Source organism: Varroa jacobsoni, unplaced genomic scaffold, assembly GCF_002532875.2.
Source record: "Varroa jacobsoni isolate VJ856 unplaced genomic scaffold, vjacob_1.0 scaffold_62, whole genome shotgun sequence".
Lineage (NCBI taxonomy): Eukaryota > Metazoa > Arthropoda > Arachnida > Mesostigmata > Varroidae > Varroa > Varroa jacobsoni.
The window spans coordinates 105,025-125,765 of NW_019212964.1; the positions used below are offsets into that span (position 1 = coordinate 105,025).

At 39.3% G+C, this 20,741-nt stretch overlaps 1 protein-coding gene and 2 long non-coding RNA genes across 8 annotated transcripts in view; 2 read left to right on the forward strand and 1 right to left on the reverse strand.

Annotated features, from left to right (window-relative positions):
• LOC111261559 (CUB and sushi domain-containing protein 1) overlaps positions 1-20,741 on the forward strand; it is a 97,061-nt gene that overhangs the window by 40,273 nt on the left and 36,047 nt on the right. The gene's annotated exons all lie outside the window — the stretch shown is intronic.
• Positions 1,611-18,252, reverse strand: LOC111261603 (uncharacterized). Of its 4 annotated transcripts, none has more exons than XR_015311607.1 (3): positions 17,105-18,252; positions 5,071-5,209; positions 1,611-1,878 (listed from the first exon to the last, which is right to left on the reverse strand). It is a non-coding gene; the product is annotated as an uncharacterized LOC111261603 (long non-coding RNA). The 4 variants fall into 4 exon arrangements; XR_015311601.1 differs by having other exon boundaries at positions 15,479-18,251; XR_015311603.1 differs by lacking the exon at positions 17,105-18,252 and adding an exon at positions 6,164-7,112.
• LOC147753970 (uncharacterized) lies at positions 14,338-16,872 on the forward strand. The gene is made up of 2 exons (XR_015311609.1): positions 14,338-14,775; positions 15,270-16,872. It is a non-coding gene; the product is annotated as an uncharacterized LOC147753970 (long non-coding RNA).

Sequence of the window (20,741 nt, forward strand, 5' to 3'; positions counted from 1 at the left end):
GTAGAAATATAGTGTGGCACGCATTGCGCGAACCTCATTTGCGTCCACTGTAGCAACGATTTGGTTTGTCGGAGGGAAAAAATTATTGAACCCATGATTTGACAATGCATCGTTGCTACACACACGGACAAGTATGCAAAGGCACAACGTATGACGTATAGAGGTCAAAAAGACTGCCGGCTAGGCCTAAATCTGTTGTGCTAACGATGTGCACGATAAACATCTAAAATAGGTGACGAAGTGCTACAATCGTGATGGTCGTACCCGTGTTGATTCTGATGTGGAGGCGCATATACACTTACATACACGATTTTATTTAGAATAAATTATACTAGACGTAGGAGTTTAAGAGAAAAACGGCAATAATGTGACAGGAATTTATAAGTATTTGTTGACTTTTTCGATTCACTTCAGCATGGTAATATCTTGATTCATGTATGTGGCATAAGAAGGAAACGAAGATATGAAATGTTCTTCGTGCATTACCGACCTGCTTACTTAAAGTGACCTACGAAACTTTGGCAATGCGAGCAATTTAACAGACAACATATGCATTATTGGTCATATACTATTATGTTTGACTTGTTGAAAGATCTGCATTTGATGCGACTTAGAAAACGAATCTTTCGAATTTTACATTTCATACTTGAAGGTCCACAGCCGTCATCATTCTATCTGTAATGTTTTATACGGGAAAAGGTCCCATACAAAATAAGTAACGTGTTACTTGTGTCAGTGCCCAGTCGGGGCATGGGCATCTCGTATCTTACGTTATTCTAGAGACCAGTTCGTGAGGAGAGTTAGAGAAAGACGTCGTGGTGACGTGGCACAAACCTGGTTTATCGTTTGCATTCCCTCATGGTCTATTGTGATGATTACACTGGGAAATTGAGCTCGAAATTGCCGAACAAACTAACTAGCATCGATCATCATGGCTGTAATAGTTCCCTAATAAACCGTTAGCTTATTAAAATTTGCTTTCTATAATGTGAAGTTATCTACTATAGCTCTGCATGCTTGTTCATCTTCTTCTACGTTTTGTATACGTACATACTCAACTCGTAAATCTGTCTATTTGAACAGGGGTTTATTGTAGGGAGATTTGATTTAAGTTAGCATATTACTTATTTAATAAATACACACTTAATAAAAAAGCTTTTCTATAGTTGCACTATGGTTCAGGTTTACATAAGGACGTATATGCTACCTATTGTTTTGCGACTGTTTGCGCAGTGTACGACAGATCATGGAAGTAGGTCATTTACATACCATTTTCTAGTTCTAACTTTTAATAAAATATAGTTGTGAGATCTGATATTTGTCTGAATCGTATCAAACAATACTGTCTTCAGATTCGGGTGTTTCTAGTAGAATCGATGAAATTTCCAGCTACTTTTTCTCACGCTGACATTTTAGCGCGCTTAGCGTATGCTCTTCCAGCGTTTGCAAGCCCCTCAGCGTCCTCTTTCGACCCTGGTATCATACGGACGCCCATAAGTAGCTCACCATATATCTCAAATATACGGATATATAGATAGAAGATCGGGTATTTAAAAATAATGGAACGAGTTATTCATTCGAATGTCTATTTGAAATTCAAATACACCACGTCTAAACATTGAGATTTATTGATAAACTCTGTTCTTTCGAATTCTGTTTACCACAGTTGCGGATCGATGCTTCGTGCTGGTCTTCAGACGAATTGAGAATCAGATTGCAATTGTTCCTCATTAGCATTCGTGCATGTGGCCTCAGTTAATGACTGCTGGTCTTTTTTTGACAGAATGAACGTCAGGTCTTCTCTTGCGTACCGGGCTTACTATGGCTGTTCAGAATATATCTGGCATCTGAGCACTTTCAAGAGATCGCCTGAAAAATCTGTGAGAGGGTATACAGATTGAAATTCTGAGCCTTTTTGTCCAGAAGTTTTGGATTGCAGTTACTTTACGTTTCGTCCACATCATGGAAAGCAGGTAAGGAGAGCCCCAAAGAAGTAGTAGAAGATCCAGTGGGATAATGATACGACGTATACCTTTCTATGTCATATTAAATAACGTTGGGCGTATTTGACTTTTTAACAGTCAAGTGCCAAAGGACTGAAGGGGTAGGCCAAAGAAAGATAAATTAACGATACTGGCCAACACTGATTGAGTTAATTTTTTTTAATGCTTTTTCAACTAACAATCGAATATCAAAACGGGTAACAATCACATTTTCAAAATGAATAACATACTATAGTGAAAACTAAGACTTTTAGAACAGGCAGATGAACGATCTCATAATACCTTCTTTTTACGAAGAGTTCATCTCGTAGTTTTCTGCATCTTGCTATGGCTGCGTATGCAAATAGCCACCTTTGTTAGATTTCAAATTGGACTGAAACAACTATTCTAACAATGGCACTTATTCTATTGTTATAGTTATACCCGGTAATATGTTAATACGTACTTCTTCCAGAAAGTGGTAATTACATACAAACATTATTAGGACAAAATTTCTGCTTGTTATTTTATCTCAGATTGTCATACCTATCTTATCATCTCTAAGCATTCATTATCTTAATATGAACGACCAATTTATTTGAATGGCTATGGCGTGCCGAGCACATTGCTGTCACGATAAAACTGCACAACTTACGCGAAATAAGTCCCTCCTCTTCTCATGGAACCATAATGATTGCAAACAATGATACAGCCATTGGAGGAAACAAGTTTAAGTTACAAATTATTTAGTCCACTATGAAACACGTAACTCATCCTCCCCTAGAGCGCGGTGGCTTACGGAAGCTCTCCAGCACTATAATACAATATATCGTATTTCTACACGAGTACACGGAAAATGACAGACCGACCACTATGGCGGGCTGGGATGTCGTGCTCATACCAAATGAACGCAAACGATGGACAATCAGTTGTATGTGATAAAGATGAACCTAAGCTAAAAGCTCTCTTGTTGCCACAACCAGAATGGCTCAAAGAATCTGCGGACTGCAAAAAGAAGCTCGTGACATTCACAGCGAGCTTATGTGCCACAATGATATCCCCACTAGAGCGAAGGTCGGTCATTAGAAAAGCCCAGAAATGTTTCTTGCGCTCAGCGGACGCCATTACAACGTAATGACAGTAGTCGTAATGAAGAGATGTACTGAGGGGCCTACATTGGCGCTGCGAATCGCGTAGTGAATTCGTTAGGTTCGCAGATACCTTTACCATACGTGTGTAGGTTCTAAAAATGCCCGCCTTTTTCAAAAAAGCGAACGTTTATTGAATGAAGAGTTTAGAAGGACGTATGTGTGCTTGTACTTCACCTATCTGTTTGTGTAGTCATGAATTAAGACATCTTGTTTTATTATTTGGTACAAAAAACGCTCACCGGTGCTCGGTACTTATTTCAAGAAGTACTTCTTAGTATTGAGACACTGACATCTTCATTCAAGATAAAGAAACAAAGAGTCTATTTACAGAGCCATACATTTTTCATTATACCCATTAGACAAAGAAAATTGACATGAATATTTAAATGCGAGACATTAAGGCTAGAAGAAAAGGCTTGGCCACGCACGAAAAACATCTGTAGAAAAAAAGCTTCATCAACGCTTGTGGTAGTTCGGCACATAATTATATCAAATCACAGGTACAATAGCTTGAACGGAAAATTAAAATTCTAGAAATTTGTCTGCGACAGTTACTCATCATTTTCTATTCAGCAACTACTATGTGATAGGTTAGCGTTGGTGGGCTGTACAATTAATCGCGTTTTTTTTTGTGAAACGACGAGTGTTCCTTGTATGTCCTGCTCAATATTAGATAACAGACTATCTAAAATTTAGCATGCAGCTATAATTTTGTATTTTGGCATAAACGTACATGCATTTCACATTCATCAAGGGTCGCAGTTCCGTGCATTGATGCGCAGTGTTTTTGGAAATGATTAGAGCTCTAGGTTTTCTTAATAATTTGTCCTTGTTTAAATAATCAAATCAACTTCGCGTACTGTGTTTGACGAAGTCAACGACACGGTGCTCTCCTGAGATTGTAAGTGAAATCTCTTGCAGTTATAATGCTCCCATAGTTAAAAAGGTTTTTTTTTTTCAATACATATCTGTAGAAAAAAGCCTGTTTAGTGCTTGTGACAGCATTCAGCTAACCTCCGACCCCGTCAAGCGCAACAGGAAAGAGTCAGATACACGTTAGTTTGATACAAACAACACTCTACCCAGATCATTATTTTGGGTAAACAGGAAAAATTACGATAAGCGAACATCCTCAATGATCACACTTGTATGTACATATTTAGATGTATATGTATATATATACATATTGCCCCAAACGGAAAATTTTGCCTGAATTACGGCATAGCAGACGCGTTGAATTGGCACATTCAAATGTGACCCTACGGAGAATATATGACCCTTTCAAAAAGTATTCTCATAAGTTGTTGCTGGGTTCGTGGACGCAAAGATAGGGCCATGTGTACAGCTTAGCGTATCGGGCGTTGTTTCACCAATCGAACAATGGGTTCGCGATTACGCTGGTAGTTTCGCGGACCTCCTGGGATTGTGCAATGTAGCTATGTAGTCCGTCAAATGGTGTGCTTGATAAAGCAAATGCTCCGCGACTCCGCTGAGTCATAGCCAAGATGGCAGAAAAAAATATATATAAAATTGAAAGGCTGTGCTAGGGATGTCGCCGTTGTCCGCTTTGTCTATCGGGGATACTTCTAAGCCCCAATCATTGGTTTCAACTCAAATTCTGTTTGATTTTCACTTTCGGAAGCGCTCGTAGTATTAAGACTCGATTCTCGATCAGCCTGGCCATCGATGATGTCTAGGACGCTTGTACACGCAATAACTCGATCAGTTCATTGATCTAAGAAAATCGTAGGGCATCGTCATAAACCAATGGAAGCTGTCGCGCTTCTCAATCCATTTTCTTTGTTTCGGAAAAGCGCTCATAGCTATTTACCAACCGCAAAAAGGCAAGAAACATGGTTGTACGATAGCAGCGATCATTTCAAGCGAAAATAATACAATAATAGAAAATGTGTTCCTTCACATCAAATTTTTCATACCTGGCGGCGATGCGGCCTTCGATTATATAATACAGTTTGATCCTTTCTCGGAGTTTCCAAAGCGACGCCGCAAGCTTTGCAATTGTCAAGTTTCTACAAGTTCTACAGTCTAGCAGCGATGGCGCGCACAACATATTACCTGAAAAAGTTCCCACAAAACGAATGGTATTTTTGTTTGTCTTGTTCTCTATCATACAAGTCAGCAAACTTCATATATGGGTAACTGAGGAAAACTGAAATCAAACAATTTCCTCTATTTTTCCACGGTAGCTTCATAATCAGCCATCGGTAGTATCATTTTCCTGGAAACGCCATTCGGTGAGGAAAGAACAGGAACAATAGTATTGTTAAAATTCGATTTTTGCCGGATGACCTTTCCGTAGAGATTTTTTGTGTATTTCATTCATGGTGATTATCTAATGAAGACATGCGCCATCGGTGCCATCTTGTCACAATTTACATCCATAATCGCAAATATAAATGGTACGCTTTTTACAATACAGTAACCTATATAGAAGCACTGCTAGCGAGAATCCACATGGCGTTTTTATGGCTGCACGACTTAGACAAGTCATTGAGTTTTGGGTTGCTAGTAGATAAATTGTTTCATCTTTTTTTTTTTTTTTGCCTTCGCTGGCAATGTTTTTGATGTTAGGTATATTTAACAACAAAAGTTTTTAATTATCTCGAATTTAACCCTTCAGTTATGTTAAGATACGCCATCGATGACGCCATCCACAGTACTGGATCTGTTGTCTTTCGTAAAGAGTAAAAATAACTTATAACTGATAATTCCGAAGCAATACAACAGCTTTGTATCTCATATGTGCAAAACACCTTCTTCAAGAAGTCATTGAAATTGTACAAAAATGGATCACTGTCGCCATTAAAGTTCTTAAAGATGTAGCCTCAGAATGGGGCTCAGTGCTTGAGTTGGGCATACTTTCTTTGTTCGACCGGACCGTTCTAGAGGCATTCATAGATATATGTATAAAAGTAAGAGTAAATGATCCGACGAAGAAGCCGTTCAAAAACTAGGCTCGAATAAGTTCTATCCCATAAGGTATTAGCTAGGTTTTACTTGTACCCCTACCGTATTAGCGATGGCCGCCGGTTATTACTTCTTAATACTTCAGTGGATCCATGCTAAGCACTGCTGCTACGTGGAACGCTTTTCTTTATGTGGTGTTCACAGGATCACACATCAACGAGCCCTTAAAATACAGTAGTAGAAGTCAACTAAATCCTTTATTTTTGCTTCGATTTTCTTGTTATTTAGCGTTCTCACGATCCATGAATAAATGTCTCTGGATTTTTCGTTTTTTGTAAACAAAACCAGACAAAGTCGAACAAAAAAACATAACGATGCCATCTGTGAGTATTTTTTCCACCAGCAATCCCAGCATTAACTAGTATTTCTGGAATCAATGAGCGCGCTGTGAGCGGAACCGTCATGGAAACGTGCGTGTCTCCATTGCCCCACCGGCCTATCCATCCATATGCTGATAATGCCAACGGAGGAAAAATGATCATGGCAAAAACCACAACAACACTAACAGGACATAAACAGCACGAGCAGCATTTCTGACCGCATTTATTCCACGATGAAAAACGATGCAATCATAGTGGAAACCATTGAACCACTGAAAAATGAGCCATGAGAGCAGACTACTAACGAACCAAAGCTGTGTTAACTTCATTGACTTTTTGTGTCTATGTCTCGTTGATCCACTGGGCCGTTCGCCCGCATGGGGTACATTTTAGCACCCCAAAATGTTCTATGCGCATTTTATGTCCTATCTATTTATACGCAGATATACCGTGCATATATATATAAGTGTATTGTATAGATAATGTTGCTGCAATAAAGCTTCAAACAAAGGTAGCTTGCAGGAACAGTCAAGTTTATGGTACATACAACCGATTATTGCGTCCGATTGCTTCGTATTCGATTTTGACCCATTTTATTTGACGTATTTGATTATTTTAACCCACCTATCTATGTGTACGTGACTTTTGAAGATAATAGCGGTTTAATTACATAAATATGTATTTCTTACGGAACGCATGCGTAAGTGGTAAAACAGCGAACGGATGAAACTCGGTTTGAACTAAAATCATATGGAATGAGCTGAGGCGAAGTAACATACTCAGATTCTTGGATCAATCACTGGATAGGTATCGTGTCGTACAACTTTGCATTAACTTCCCGAAATGCTCATTTTAAAAGTTTAAAAAGTGCAGGAGATAGAACGTGCTTAGCTAAAATGAATGTACACACCCGGTGAAAAATTGTTGGTATATATACCTGCAGAAGCTGAACGTACTCGTAAAGCGGATTCTCGACTGGGCTGTCAAAATAGTTTTGCGTCGTTTAAAAGCGAAACTTTGGCAGTGATACACATGCCTAGCGGATTTCTGAAGCGGATGATGAAAAGCCTATATGCGCTTATGACCGACCGTATGATATGTATTCAAACAAATAGAGCCATTGCAAAAAATCGATTGGAGTTAGTGAACAGAAAACGCGTTGTCTTTTAGTTCGACGATGCCAAGCCACATACGGCTTTAATTCTTCACCTCAGAGAAATTCAATGGAGAATTTTCATGCATCCGTTGTATAGCGCGGATCTCGCGTCATCTGTTTCGATCCATGCAGGACCCTTTTAACTATGTTAATTTAGTTTCAATGGAAAAACGCAAAAATCACTTGGCATAATTTTCCGCTTAGGAAGCACAGTGATTCTTCGGTGAAAGTGTTACCAGGGTAATTGCTGAAAATAGCGCATATCTGGGTTAAAAATATTATTTTTAAATATATGGAGAAGAAAAGGCCGAGTTGCTTCAATTTTGGCTTAAAAACGATCTCTAGTTTTTCTACATTATTCCGTACTACAAAGATCGAAAATCGTGTCTGTGGACCTACAACAAGCGTGTTCAGCCGATATCACTTGAGCAGAACTGTTGGATCTTTGTTAAATGACACTATAGCTCGAAAGGATTATATTATAAGGTCTTTAGTAAAGATTAGCTTTTACGACCGTAATTGTAACTTAATAAGTATATCAAAATAGTTTTTTTCTTAATTTCGGTTTGCTATGCACAAAATGCATTTTTTCCTAGAATGCTGGGCCTTTTTTAAAAAATAAAAGAATTTGGGGCAGAGCAAAGACCTCTCAGAATTGTCACCTGTCATCCCCTCCCACGAATTAGAATAAATAATCGTTTTTCGTGCAATGTTTCTCACAGAAAGCATTTGGCCCCGTCTTCTCAGCAGGATTTAGTTGAACTTACTTTTTTTTTTTATTTAACTTACTTTTATTTTTTTACTTTTTATATTAAGCTGCACCAGGCATTTGGTGTATGTCGGGTTTAATCAATTTACTTCTTCCTGTTCAGCAGAGTCAGCAGGCTTTCGTCCCGTGCAACTGAAGTGGGAGCCTCTATAACCCTGTAGGTCGGCTAGTAATACCAACCTGAGTCAAAGATTTGCCCAAAAAATACATAATACGCTTCTGCGGTAGCTTTATATATTGGTTTAAACTTATGCCACATGTCAGCTTTGGCCTAGAGTAGGCACGCTGAGGCTTTTCTATTCAGACATGATCTAAAACTAGTTGTATTTAGTCACTTCGAGGCATCGGAGCATCCAAAATGCCTGTTTTCCTTTATTTGACTATTTAAAAAAAATACTTCGGCCATCTATGATATGTGTTTTTGTTTTGTTGTGAATGATTGCTAGCGGCATAGGAAAGGCTTTATAAAAAGCACTCCACTCAAAAGTTCTGTACGTTAATTCCAGCATCTCACTGTTTATCTTCTATAGCGATATTGAATACTACAAACAATAACAAGCAATAAAACAAGTGTTATCACTTTCTCCGACGTATTTATTTCTGATCAATAAGTTCCTTTTCTCACAAGTGCTACTATTTCCACTGAGTTGTTAACAAACTAGACACGCATGTGGCACTATTAACCGTGACGCACAAGGTATTGACGTGGCCAGGTATTACGCACGTTTTTTTTTAAGACTGAAGCTCACACGAGTGAACGCCATCAGATTGTCTTCCCGTAAGTGAAGGGCAGATTATACAGGGACCGCTGGGGATGGAGACAGCTTCGATCCACTAAACCCGCAGGTTTTCAAGTAAAACTATTAACTCACCTTTCTTAACAATAAGTTAGAACTACTAAAGTATTATTTCAGCATTGCGCAACCTCTGAAGGAGGGCGTAAACCTTCGATGGGTCGGCACGATGAGTCTGTGTTTGTTTTTGGGGACGTGACCATTAGCGCGCATTTTCCGTTGCAGTTAGATGCCACATTTATCGCTGGGCAGATAAGCGACTGTAAGATGGACAATTTTAGAGACGCATAGTTAGTTTTTGTAGTTGTTTAAACGTCTTAAAGTACGGCACGGCAACAGACAGTGTTATCTGATGGTGACGTATCGTTATAGCTGTTGTCGTGATCATCATAACGGCCGCACAAATAACCGGCCGAAACCGCGTAACTCGTTTCTGTTCTCGTTCCCGCGTTTCAAAGACTCTTCCGTCTAATCCGTCCGGCTACTGGCTATTGGTATCGTTTTATAAGCGTTTTGTATGCGAATGATCGACTTCGATGAAAAGAAGGCAAAGGACACCTGAACCTGGAAGCGGCAGCGGCGGGAGAATCTGTAAAACTGATAATGAATGAAATCAATCGAATGTAGTTAAAGACAGGCTTTGCGCAGTGAGAAAATATAGCACGTCTATATCTTACTTGACGATGAACAGTTGAGGGGGGTGATTTGAAATAAAGCTTTTCGAACTGGCACCGTGGTTAAGCGAAAAAGAGTTGAGGATGCGCTGAAAATAGTTTATCGTTTCAAATACTTTATGTGAAAAGTGCCAAGAAAAAACGAAAAGGAAAATTCGAAAGACGTTGATTTTTTAACCTGCCTATGAAAGCTAACTCACTCAATCTATGGAACCTTTTACGTCGATTGTCGTTTTACGCGTTTAATTGATTACCGTAATTGCCGTTTCGCCTCCTGACATTCGTATGTCTTACTTATGTCCGTCCAACGTTTACCTAATGATGTATTTACGTCCGGGATAAGACAGTAAAAGCGACCTGACTATTAGGACATCAGACTGATCACTTAGCTAGCTTGTGTGTATCTAGGCAGTGGGCGGCGGGTCAAGCCCACATACGTACAGATATACATAAACACTCACTCATAATGCGATTCTAATAATCACAAATCATCTCGCTTCTATAAACATATACTACCATCGCAACCTAGGCAATTGTTTAAGAAGATGCGGATAGCTCAGAATTTGACATGCTTGTCAACAGGGAGGTAACGATAGGACAAAGAAAATAGTAACAAACAATATAGCTATAAGAACATATAGAGAAGCAGCAACAACCATAAGACAGTCGATAAACGTGTAAAAACATTATTAACGCCGTGTACAGATGCTCGAGGAAGGAATAGCGACTGGAAACGTAGTGAGGATAATGTCACCATATAAACGAAGTACAAACATCTTTTCGCAAAAACGGCTTTTCATAAATTAATGTCGTACGTTTACGTGATACAATTGAGCTATAGGGACATTAGCTCTGTTCATTATCTGTTGTTACCAAAACACTATCAGTTACACGAATCTCTGACAGGCTCAATCGGTGGCTTTTCTTCTGACCTATTAAACTGAAATTTGATTGTATGCAACGGATATCAGGTAGCTGTAAACAAAATACAAAAAGAAAAATAGAGGTTAAAGACAATGCTTTCATATGTTTCTGCAATGTTTAATATTACCCCAACGCTATTATTCGGTCCGCATCTAAAAACGAAAAGCTAACCTCTTGTTGGACGTACCTGGCCGATCAGATGCCAACTTGAAATATACCAGGCTGACGGCAAAATAGTCAATACCGACCGTTACCTTCAAATATATGTTCAACAGCAACCGCATACTTCATTCAGCTTGATTGAGTTTTGAAGGTAGAACAGCATAACGGTCGATCATGGCCGTCCACCTTTAGCCATATCAACTATCGTATTTGACGTGCTATCAGTGTAGTCATATATTCTAAAAGTTTCCTTAACCGTCCTGCCAGCTTTTGGTTAGGAGTGTATTTGATGACGACGAAGAAATCACCCGAATATCTAGACCCATCCGCTACCTAAGGTAACTACTATTTGAGTGTGTTGTTGTTGTATACGATGACACGATGAGTCATACGATAACTTATAACAAATGAAAGTCAAGTTGACAAGATTCAAACCTGATGTTGGAGGTGTTGTACACCCACATTTAACCCAGTGCTGAAAATGTGTGAGATACTTTGTGGAGGCCTATAGTGCATTACAGGGGCAAATATTATAGGGTCGGATTCTGTTCAGCTATTGGTTTGTCATTCTGACTCCGCTTTGAAAACATGTCTAATAATACTAGTTCAATACAGAAGCAGGACAACTGCTAATTGCTATAGATTTCATTGAAGTAAACTATGTGTATTCCGCAATCTCAGAGTGAACGTCGTCTTCCGAGTCCACTCGACTCGTCACAAATACAACTGCTGATAAATGATATTTCGACATGTTTCGTTCTCTTGTATACTATTTACCTATTACCAGTAGTAAAAAATTAGCATCAATTTTAAGTAAGAAAAAAATTAACCTAATATGTACTATTATTTCACCAATGAAACGACTTGGGGAAATATTCGTGTTCCGGAATCGTGGCTTGTGTAGCAGTAGAATCTCCTTAGCATGAAACCTAGCTGATAATTGCATGCAGAAAATAGTTGTGGATGCGAATAAACGTATGACTTTTAAGTGGTTTTTGCCTCCTTAAGCCAATTAGCTACAGAAAATTGATAGGGGCCTAACGCAGATGTATCCAGCAAGCATCGTAGTTGGTGTTTATTATGCAATTGGGTATAGATGTTTGGCAAAAGATTTTATATTGTCTAAGTAAGTAATTATATGATCGGAATATACTATTTGTGTAAAGACTTTGGTTGGACAAAGTTACGAGACGCAAATATCACTTTATATCCATTATGGCGACGTGGCTCGTCGTAGCTGTTGGAGCGGCTCCAACCGAAACGTTAACTTAAACATTGTACCTTAACAAGAGCATGACTCATTGCTACATAATTACAAAAACGATACGACATTACGCTGTAGCTGGGGTGTCTGAATTGATCTCAAAGCTATGATACATTAGAGGTTATGGCGTAGGCTGCGAGGACATTTTGAAAACAAGACTCTTCTGAAAGGATACAAGTTCAATTGCGTCACCAGTTTGTTACTAGACGCCTAAATGTAGAAACATGGTATATAACCCTATGCTGGAAAAATGCTTTTCGTTCAATGACGCAAGGAACGAAAAATGAACATAAAGTCAGTGCGGGTGCATGTCATGTAAATGAGCTGCATGTTAAATTTCGACCGCATAGGATGTCTAGTCTAACGTTTTTTCAACGATCTCTTTGTAGGAACCTACCTGTACGCTACACCATTTCAATGTCACGTTTTTTTCCAAGAAGTATGAGATATTTTATGCGAAAATTTCAGTCGTGTGCATCATTCTCACATGGCTTCGGACTTTTAGAAAGTAAACTGCGCGCTTATTGATATCAGAAGGGTGCAGATAGATAGTCTGAAAACAAAATAGGATTAGACGATAGCACCGGATATCGCCGATTGCGGACTCACAAAAAGGGGGGGGGGGGGTTTGCCACAAATAGATTCGCGGTGATCTCTATTTCTTCCGGTCACAAATGAGGTACTAGCTAAACCATAACAAGCAATACAATGACTTACGTCAACTAACCGAAAGTATTTGGTCCGAAAATTAGCAAAATTGAAGTGTTTGGAAACCAGATGTGTAGTTTTATCCAGCGATTTTCGTATGCTCACATGCAAAGGTAATCGATCTACACTTATTTTGTATCTTATCTATGAATCTTTACTTAATCTTTTGATTCTGTCACGTATAGTAACCCCGTAATCCAAATCGAAGTTTAAAGAAGTAGCCTGAATTGTATAGAATTTTTTGCATCCATTGAAATAATTTGTACGTACATCAATCAGAGGTAATTTTGCCGCGCCAATGGTGTAGCTACACCTAGCTGCTTTATATTTCTTATGCGAACCTCGTCGGCCAGATCCACACAGAAAAGACCGCTGCCCGACAGACGTCAACCGGCAAATACGTTCGGCTGCGCAAAAAATGACGGTTATGGTGTATCATCGAATTGTTGTCAAGTTGGCTTGTTATCTCAGTGGGTCGTTGCGCTATATAGAACCTAACGAGGGGTATTCGCCAAAAGAAATGATCGCCACTGCAATCCCTCAGCGTAGCCATGCACAGCCGTACGTTTCGACGCAGCTGTGGTCTTAAGAGGGAAGAGAGGGGTGGGGGAGCGGGGCTGCCGAAGCGATGAAGTCTGTGGCAGAAGTGCGGCCGAGAGCGCAGAACACCGACTGTAGATAACGGCCGCTGCAACAATAGCCGCTGTCTGCTTTTCAGAGCTCAGTATCTGTGTGGAGTGAAAGGTGAAGCAAAAAATTCGGCAAAAAAGTCGACGGAGCCGAAGCAGCTCAGGGAAGATCTATCTATATAGGATAATAACGCGAATGATTCGATTGATGGCTGTATCACGTCGGCAAGCGGTTAACTTTTGAGCAAAGGAACCAACCAAAAAACGACAATTCTTCAACCCTTTTGACATAAAACATCGTCTAGTGCGCACTTACTACGCATGGATATATAGTAGATATGTAGGTTCAGTCATTTGTACAAATGTATTTGACCAAAGTTATGACCCATAATGCAGCTATTGTTTCCTATTATGCATATGCATGTATGCCCCGGAAGAGAATAAATCGTAGGCGTTGTGTCTCTGTTGCTAAAAGCCATGTTTGTATCTGTAGAGTCCTCAGATTACCAGAAAGACGAGGGTTAGAAACAATAACAGCAACAGTAATAACAACAAATAAGGGCGGAATCTTAAATACCTGGCGTTAGTGAGGCTGGGCAAAGGAATTGAGCCGCTTGATGGATTCGGATATGATAACATCTCTCATTACAGGTTACACAGTGTAAATTTTGTTGACTCTGCCATATTAGAAAAGGACATTGTCCGACATTTAACGTCTCATTAAGAGGATTGCGCCCTATTAACAAAATATGTAGTGTCATATCTCAACTTTAAGCTGACCGAAAATAGGATAACTTAAATAGCTAGAGATGTTAAGTTAGTTGCAAGTGGCCATAGGAAGTTTCTGGAGCAACACGTAGCGACAAAGGGTCAGGGAAATACGGCGCCAACTACGTCCTGCAGCAATATACTTCACGGAAAATTATTTCTATGTTTTATTTTTCAGAAAGCAAATTGCAAAAACAATAGGTTATGCCAGCCATTTTAGCGGGTTATTATTACACATCATTTCATTTTTTTCCACAATCTCGGCCGTGATCACTACTATCACAGCTCCTCCAGTTTTTGATAAACGCCTTGACCGCCTTCGAAGCGCTTGAAACACCTATTCACTCGAGCTTTACTTCGCTTATAGTTTCCGTAGAAATGCAAGGATAAACACACGGACAAGCATTCTGCTTGTCATTGCGCTTTTCAATCGATTCTGTCTTCTCGCGTACCTTTGACACCGCAAGAGCAAGCGTCAAAAACGAGGTAGGTTCTTACCGTCGATACCGGACGTAAAAATCGAAACATACAGGTTCTTGCCTTTACTAGGATAGAGTACTCTTTCGATCTCCTCTTGGCAGGATAAAACAAACGTAATCCACGTATAAGAAGAGCAATGGATCTTAAAAATTGTGTTTTTCAAAATAGGACCGAAAATAGGCCTTCTAATATTCGTTGAAGAATAGACCATGAGAACTTAAACTCTCAATAAACTTATTCAATATAAATGGTTGCGTTCAATCCGTACCTTTAGTCGCGTTCTATTAAAGTGTGTATGACCCGCAAGAATGAGCTGTGTAGTCCAAACGCCTATCCTGAACACCATTAGAATGGTGCCACAAAAGGAATTGGAAAGAAAACAATTACCCGCAGTAACTTTACTTTAGCAAATATGTATTTATTCTATTGTCTCAATTCAAATTATCCCTTTCAAAGGAAACCCCGCCAATTTAACACATGTATGCTACCGTTATTTTCAGTTCTCGTCGAGATAGCGCTCGGCCTGACGTGTATTCAGTTCCGGGAATAGAAAGGTCGCAAAAGGCTATATTCGACGGATACAGAGATTTTTGAGGATTCTTGCAAAAACTACTGTACAAGCTCTCAAGTGTATCCTGGTACATAGTTGTAATGGAAAACTCCGGGTTTAGACAAACTCACGCAATTTTTTTAAGCTTTTTAATGGTACCTGTTGATGACCGTGTAGCCGGACGGCGCGATCTTACGATGAGCAATTTCTCGACTGTCGTGAGGAGCATCTTGAATTGATCGTGTGTCTTTCATCGGTTGGGATTCGTTTTTGGACCGATACTCAAAATATTGCGCAGGTATTTCCGTCGTAGCTGTAAACCACGTCTGGTAACCCCTTATTACGTGTTTAAGTAAGTTTGACTCTTCTAGGGGTCCCAAGAAATTTTCCTGGCACAGTTTTTCTTTTTTAAACATTAATTTGTTTCAGCGCAAATTTTGCTGCAAACTTTCTGACGCCTAGAAGATCGATCAGAATGACCTAACACTACCCAATCGAGATTTCTCTGTTCTGGTAATACTTTTTTTGATTATTTTATAGTTGGCAAGCACTAGTTGTTTCACCCTTATCACGTTCTCGTCTGTCATCGCTGTAACACACCTTCCAGGATGAAGATTGTTTTCGATGGGGTCTCCTCTGTCTTTGAGACACTTGAACCATATCCCTACTTGAACTTTACTCAGTGTCTAGTTTGTTTTGGTCGGCCATTCTGCAATATTCACAACGTTAAGTCGTACACAAAACCTAATTCACGCTTGTTGCTTTACTTAGGCAGAATTGCAGAACGCCTAATGCATAGAAGTACTCAATCTCAGCGGAGAGTTCGAAATCGTATCAGACTGTTGTAACATCTAATCTGCGTGCACCACACGTCTTGCTCTTTTGATCGAAGCAAACGAAGGTTATAAGCGATTTTGTGACGCAAAGATCAAAATAATTTATTTGTTTTTAGGCAGAGGTTTATATTTGTCCCATTTCGTTGCTATACGTCTGACAAATCCGTAAATAATTTCTAGAATGTTTTTTGTTGCACGGCAAAAAATGTCTTTTCTTACCGTATCTTATATGAATATCTAACTTAAAACGTGTTACTGCACCTAGAATAGGTAGACTTGATCACGTAGTTTATCCGGTTTGGTCGCCCGGCCATTACGTTTCCGGGCGACTAGGTGGATACAATTGGCAAAAAAAATTTTAATTATATAACTTCTTTTGTACCGTCAAATCATTAAGGCTAAACCCCCCGCTGTTAGTTTACAACTCACGTTTAAGGACAGTTTTGTTAGTCGCCAACAAGCCTATCTCATCAGTTCCATTAAGTATGGGACGCTAAACTTGTATGAAGATCGCATATAAAGAAATTAATATATTATGATTGAATTTATGATATGTCAAGATCATAATAGACGAATTGTTAAACTTGCATACACGGTGATGGTTCAGGTATTTTTTTTTAAGATAACAAACAAATGTTATCTTATGGTTGAATTGAAATTGTTGATATATGACTGAACTTCGTCTCCACAGCAAAATAAAGGGAATATTTACCTGAATGCATTTCTCCTATTTTTTATGTACTTGTCAAGTGCGTCGTTTTTGTTTATATTCTGAGACATGTTTGCTTTTCTTTGCACGTGAAAAACAGCAACAGCTCGATGGCTTAAATAAGAAACGCAAGCTTCGAGCTATTTTATTACATCCTGTAAACGCTTCACGAAAATCCCTTTCTGTTGAGGGATCACGTACGTAACCCTTGTATCGAAGAACTGAGTAACACATTTTCACCTGTTTGCCTTCCTTTTCAAGTAACTTCCTTGATAGGGCTTCCCTCGAACCGGATCTCACGCAAAGTTTTTGATCGGCATCAACGTCGTTCGTTTTTAATCTTCCCTATTTTTCGGGTACACATAAACGGAAGTGAAAATTTATAAAATAAAGAACATCGAAAAAATGATGCTTTCCTTCTCCGCTGAACAACAAACAAAGTCGATATCTCTGAGTTATCGAAACCGTGTGTTCTTTATACTCCTTTAGAACTTCCTAAATATTTAGGTTAGCCCTTTGCAGTATCTCTTGGCTCAACGCACACGATCAATAATACAGACAAATGTCAACACTTTGCAGAATTTTTATAGAAGCGATTTCCGGTTTGAGTGGTTCTAACTTTCACCATTCGTATGCCATTAGTGTCATGATTTACACTGCGTCGTTCAACATGCGGACAGCGTACTAGAACGAAGAGTGGAAAGAATATAAACGACGTGTTTCTGTCTAAAAGTGCCGATCTGGCGTGCCCGTTCCAGTTACCAGCCTGTGTAAAGAGTCAACAGGTGGCAAAGACCATATTATAGCGAAATCTGCTAGTAGAAAAAAACCAGAATGTAGATGGTTTTCTTCGACAGAAGGTCTGGCCATGCCCGTAGCGGTGCTGTATAAACGGACTCGTTGCGACTTTACGAGGTCGTTACGCGAGTGGCTGGTGATTTTCGATTGAAGAAGTTTGCGATCCTCTCCAGAACTTTAAACGCAGCAATCGCTTGCCCTTGCGGCCTTTCTAATAAATCGACGGTTTTGTTGACATCGAAATGTTCGGACGATCTGACTTTTGTCGTATAATTGTGAGATGGACGGCACGCGATGCCTGAACCACAACAAATCGAAACTAGCGAAAGCGGGTACAATATTTTGTTGGCGGTTCTTACAAACAACACATTTTGATGGGGTCATTTAGTAATAGCTAACCGTTACTTTTCGCCACTTTAACGCCTCCTTTATAAAGCAAGATCGAGGAAAATGACCGAGGAAGGAATTACGGACGGGAGGGTTCAGGAAGCACCAACAAAACATTAAGGAACAATGCCCAGCAAAGAAAGCCGTACTTGTCGTTTATTAATAAACTTAATTAAGATAACCATTGTTAAACGATCTCTTTGTTTGCATCACAGGCGTTCGAAACAATTTGAAGCCTATCACGTTAAACAAAAAAACGTTAGAGTTATTGGCTTCCAGTCGTAAAGGTCGCTCTTACACAACATAATGTGTCCTTATCGACACTTCGTTCTTACGAACTAGAGAACTCACTCAATCGTCGTTCGCTATAAGGATGCAATTAATTCAAGTCGTTTTTTTAACAAACTGAGCCTAGACCAGGTCCAGCAGGATGAGCAGTATCCTTCAGAAGGTAAGAGGACTGCGTCGATATCGGACACGACATTCGCGACGTAGAAATTATAATTGAAAATTTCAAAATATCTCCCGCTGTTCGTTTGTAGGCATAAGCGTGTATGATGAACGTGTAGAAGGTGGATTGGTTGGCGAAATACGCAAGGCGAAAGTAATCTTATTGTCCGCTACATGTCTGACGGTAGTGGTAAATATATGCTGCTAGGAGGCAACTGTAAATGATATTGAAATAATACTTGTCAAAAATTACAATAGCTCTTGAAAAGGAGGCGGGACAAAAACTCAAATAACATATTACCGCCATCGACAAGAACTGAAGTCGACGCTCATCGTATTGCGGCACGGCCGTATTGTGTTTTTAAAAGCAAACAACGAACTAAACGCGGCCGGCGCTTTATAGAACAATAAAATTGTATTTCGTGTTCCAAGAACAGCAACGAGCTACGCTTTTATATGACGTGATCTACTACGATCGTGTATTACTGCTATATTACGTTAGTTATTTTAGATTGAGGTGATTGATCGTATTTATGTGACGCTTCGAAGCTTTTCTATTAGGAAGGTTTTCGCTGGCTTGTGCACGCTATTCCTCTTATTGTTATCCAACTGTCGCTCACTGATTTTTATTGCAGACAAAAACATAACAATTAGAATCTATTAACTACAGATTATCCCTTTGTTCTCAGAATACGCGAGCAGCATGTGTGACATGTTCCGCCAAATAAGTGATTCAAACTTCTATTACAGCTACTCAAATGAAGACTATTCAATTTTGTCTTAATTGTATTCAGAAATCAGGCGTTTTTTCAGCAAAAAGTTATCCCTTCGAACGATTATTTCAATGCAAGACTCTCTGTTTACCAGGAGCGTAGTATTAGACGTCTAGCTCAGGACGCAACTCATATAGAACTCATAACGCTGGGAATTTACGGTAAACCTTAACACGGCAAAGAAAACGATTTGGATTAAATTGGAGCCTGACTTTTGCTACAAAATCAGAGACTACTGCTCTTAGCTGCTTTACGGATCTGCGTATACCACAACACATAGATCATTATCCCTTTGTGAAAAAAACTGAATAGCGAGCCCTCCATGACTTCACAAGCATGATGCAGTAGAACGGTAGACGGTGCAGATTTTTTTACATTGTTTTTTGAAATAAGAGTCAGCCTGTCCAGCAGTTAAATTGTCTATTTTTTTCCCTTTCGTTGACAGTATTGTGTCGCCTTTAATCACATAAAAATATCACCTTTCTGTATAGTACTGCTAGTAAATACTATGCTACTGAAACCCTCACGGCTACGTAATATTGTACAAGTGCCAATCCTCATGTATATCCTGTGGCGGTGTTTAGATGTTACAGGGGCAACGCAACGGCTACGGGGGATGTGGGTTGTGTTAGACGCCATGACTGTCGCCTCGGGGAAGAAAACTTGACTTTTCTTTTCAACTGAGTCTTTTCTGACAAAGAAAAAAAAAAATACATGTTAACATACTGCTAGTACTTTATCATTCTGATTGGATCCCACAGATGCGAAGTAGTTACGATTACGCATGTGGTTGGTACTCTACCAACGTTAAAGGGGCTATGCTTATTGTTGGCATAATTTACCAAGGGTAGCACGAATAATGGTAACGTGAAATGGACGATGAATTTTTCTTTTTCAAAGATCAAAGCCATTCGAGTAACGTCATCGAGAAGCACAAATAGATACTTTGATTATGGGTCCTACAGTCGCACGGTCATTTTGAGCGACGGCGATGAAAATCATTCTTATTTAGACATGGTGGCTGTGTTTATTTATCTTATTCTAAATAAGTGGACATTCTCGCATAAGTTCAGACTTTTTGGGAGGCTTTAAATAGTGCGATATTTCGGCTATAAGGTGTACCCCTTCATTCAGTTTGATGTAATGAACTTATTCAGATGATGAGGGCTGCTAAAATCTTTTATATGTTTAGCTAAATCCAACCGGAAACTTTCTTCTTACTAACGGCGAAACTTCGTAGCCATCTCAGTGTATCGTCTTTTTAACACAAGTGTGCTGTTGCCCCTAAGCCCCAATTACTTATTTATTATAATTATGCGGTCTAAAGATCTACGCTTATTGCCATCTTTAAAAAAATATCTTCAATACAAGTTGAACCGAAACACGCAAAAAAAAATTTCGAAACTTGTTGTTTGTAATAATTATGCATTATGCAAAAAGGCAACAGGATGTGTTTGCCTGAGATTATA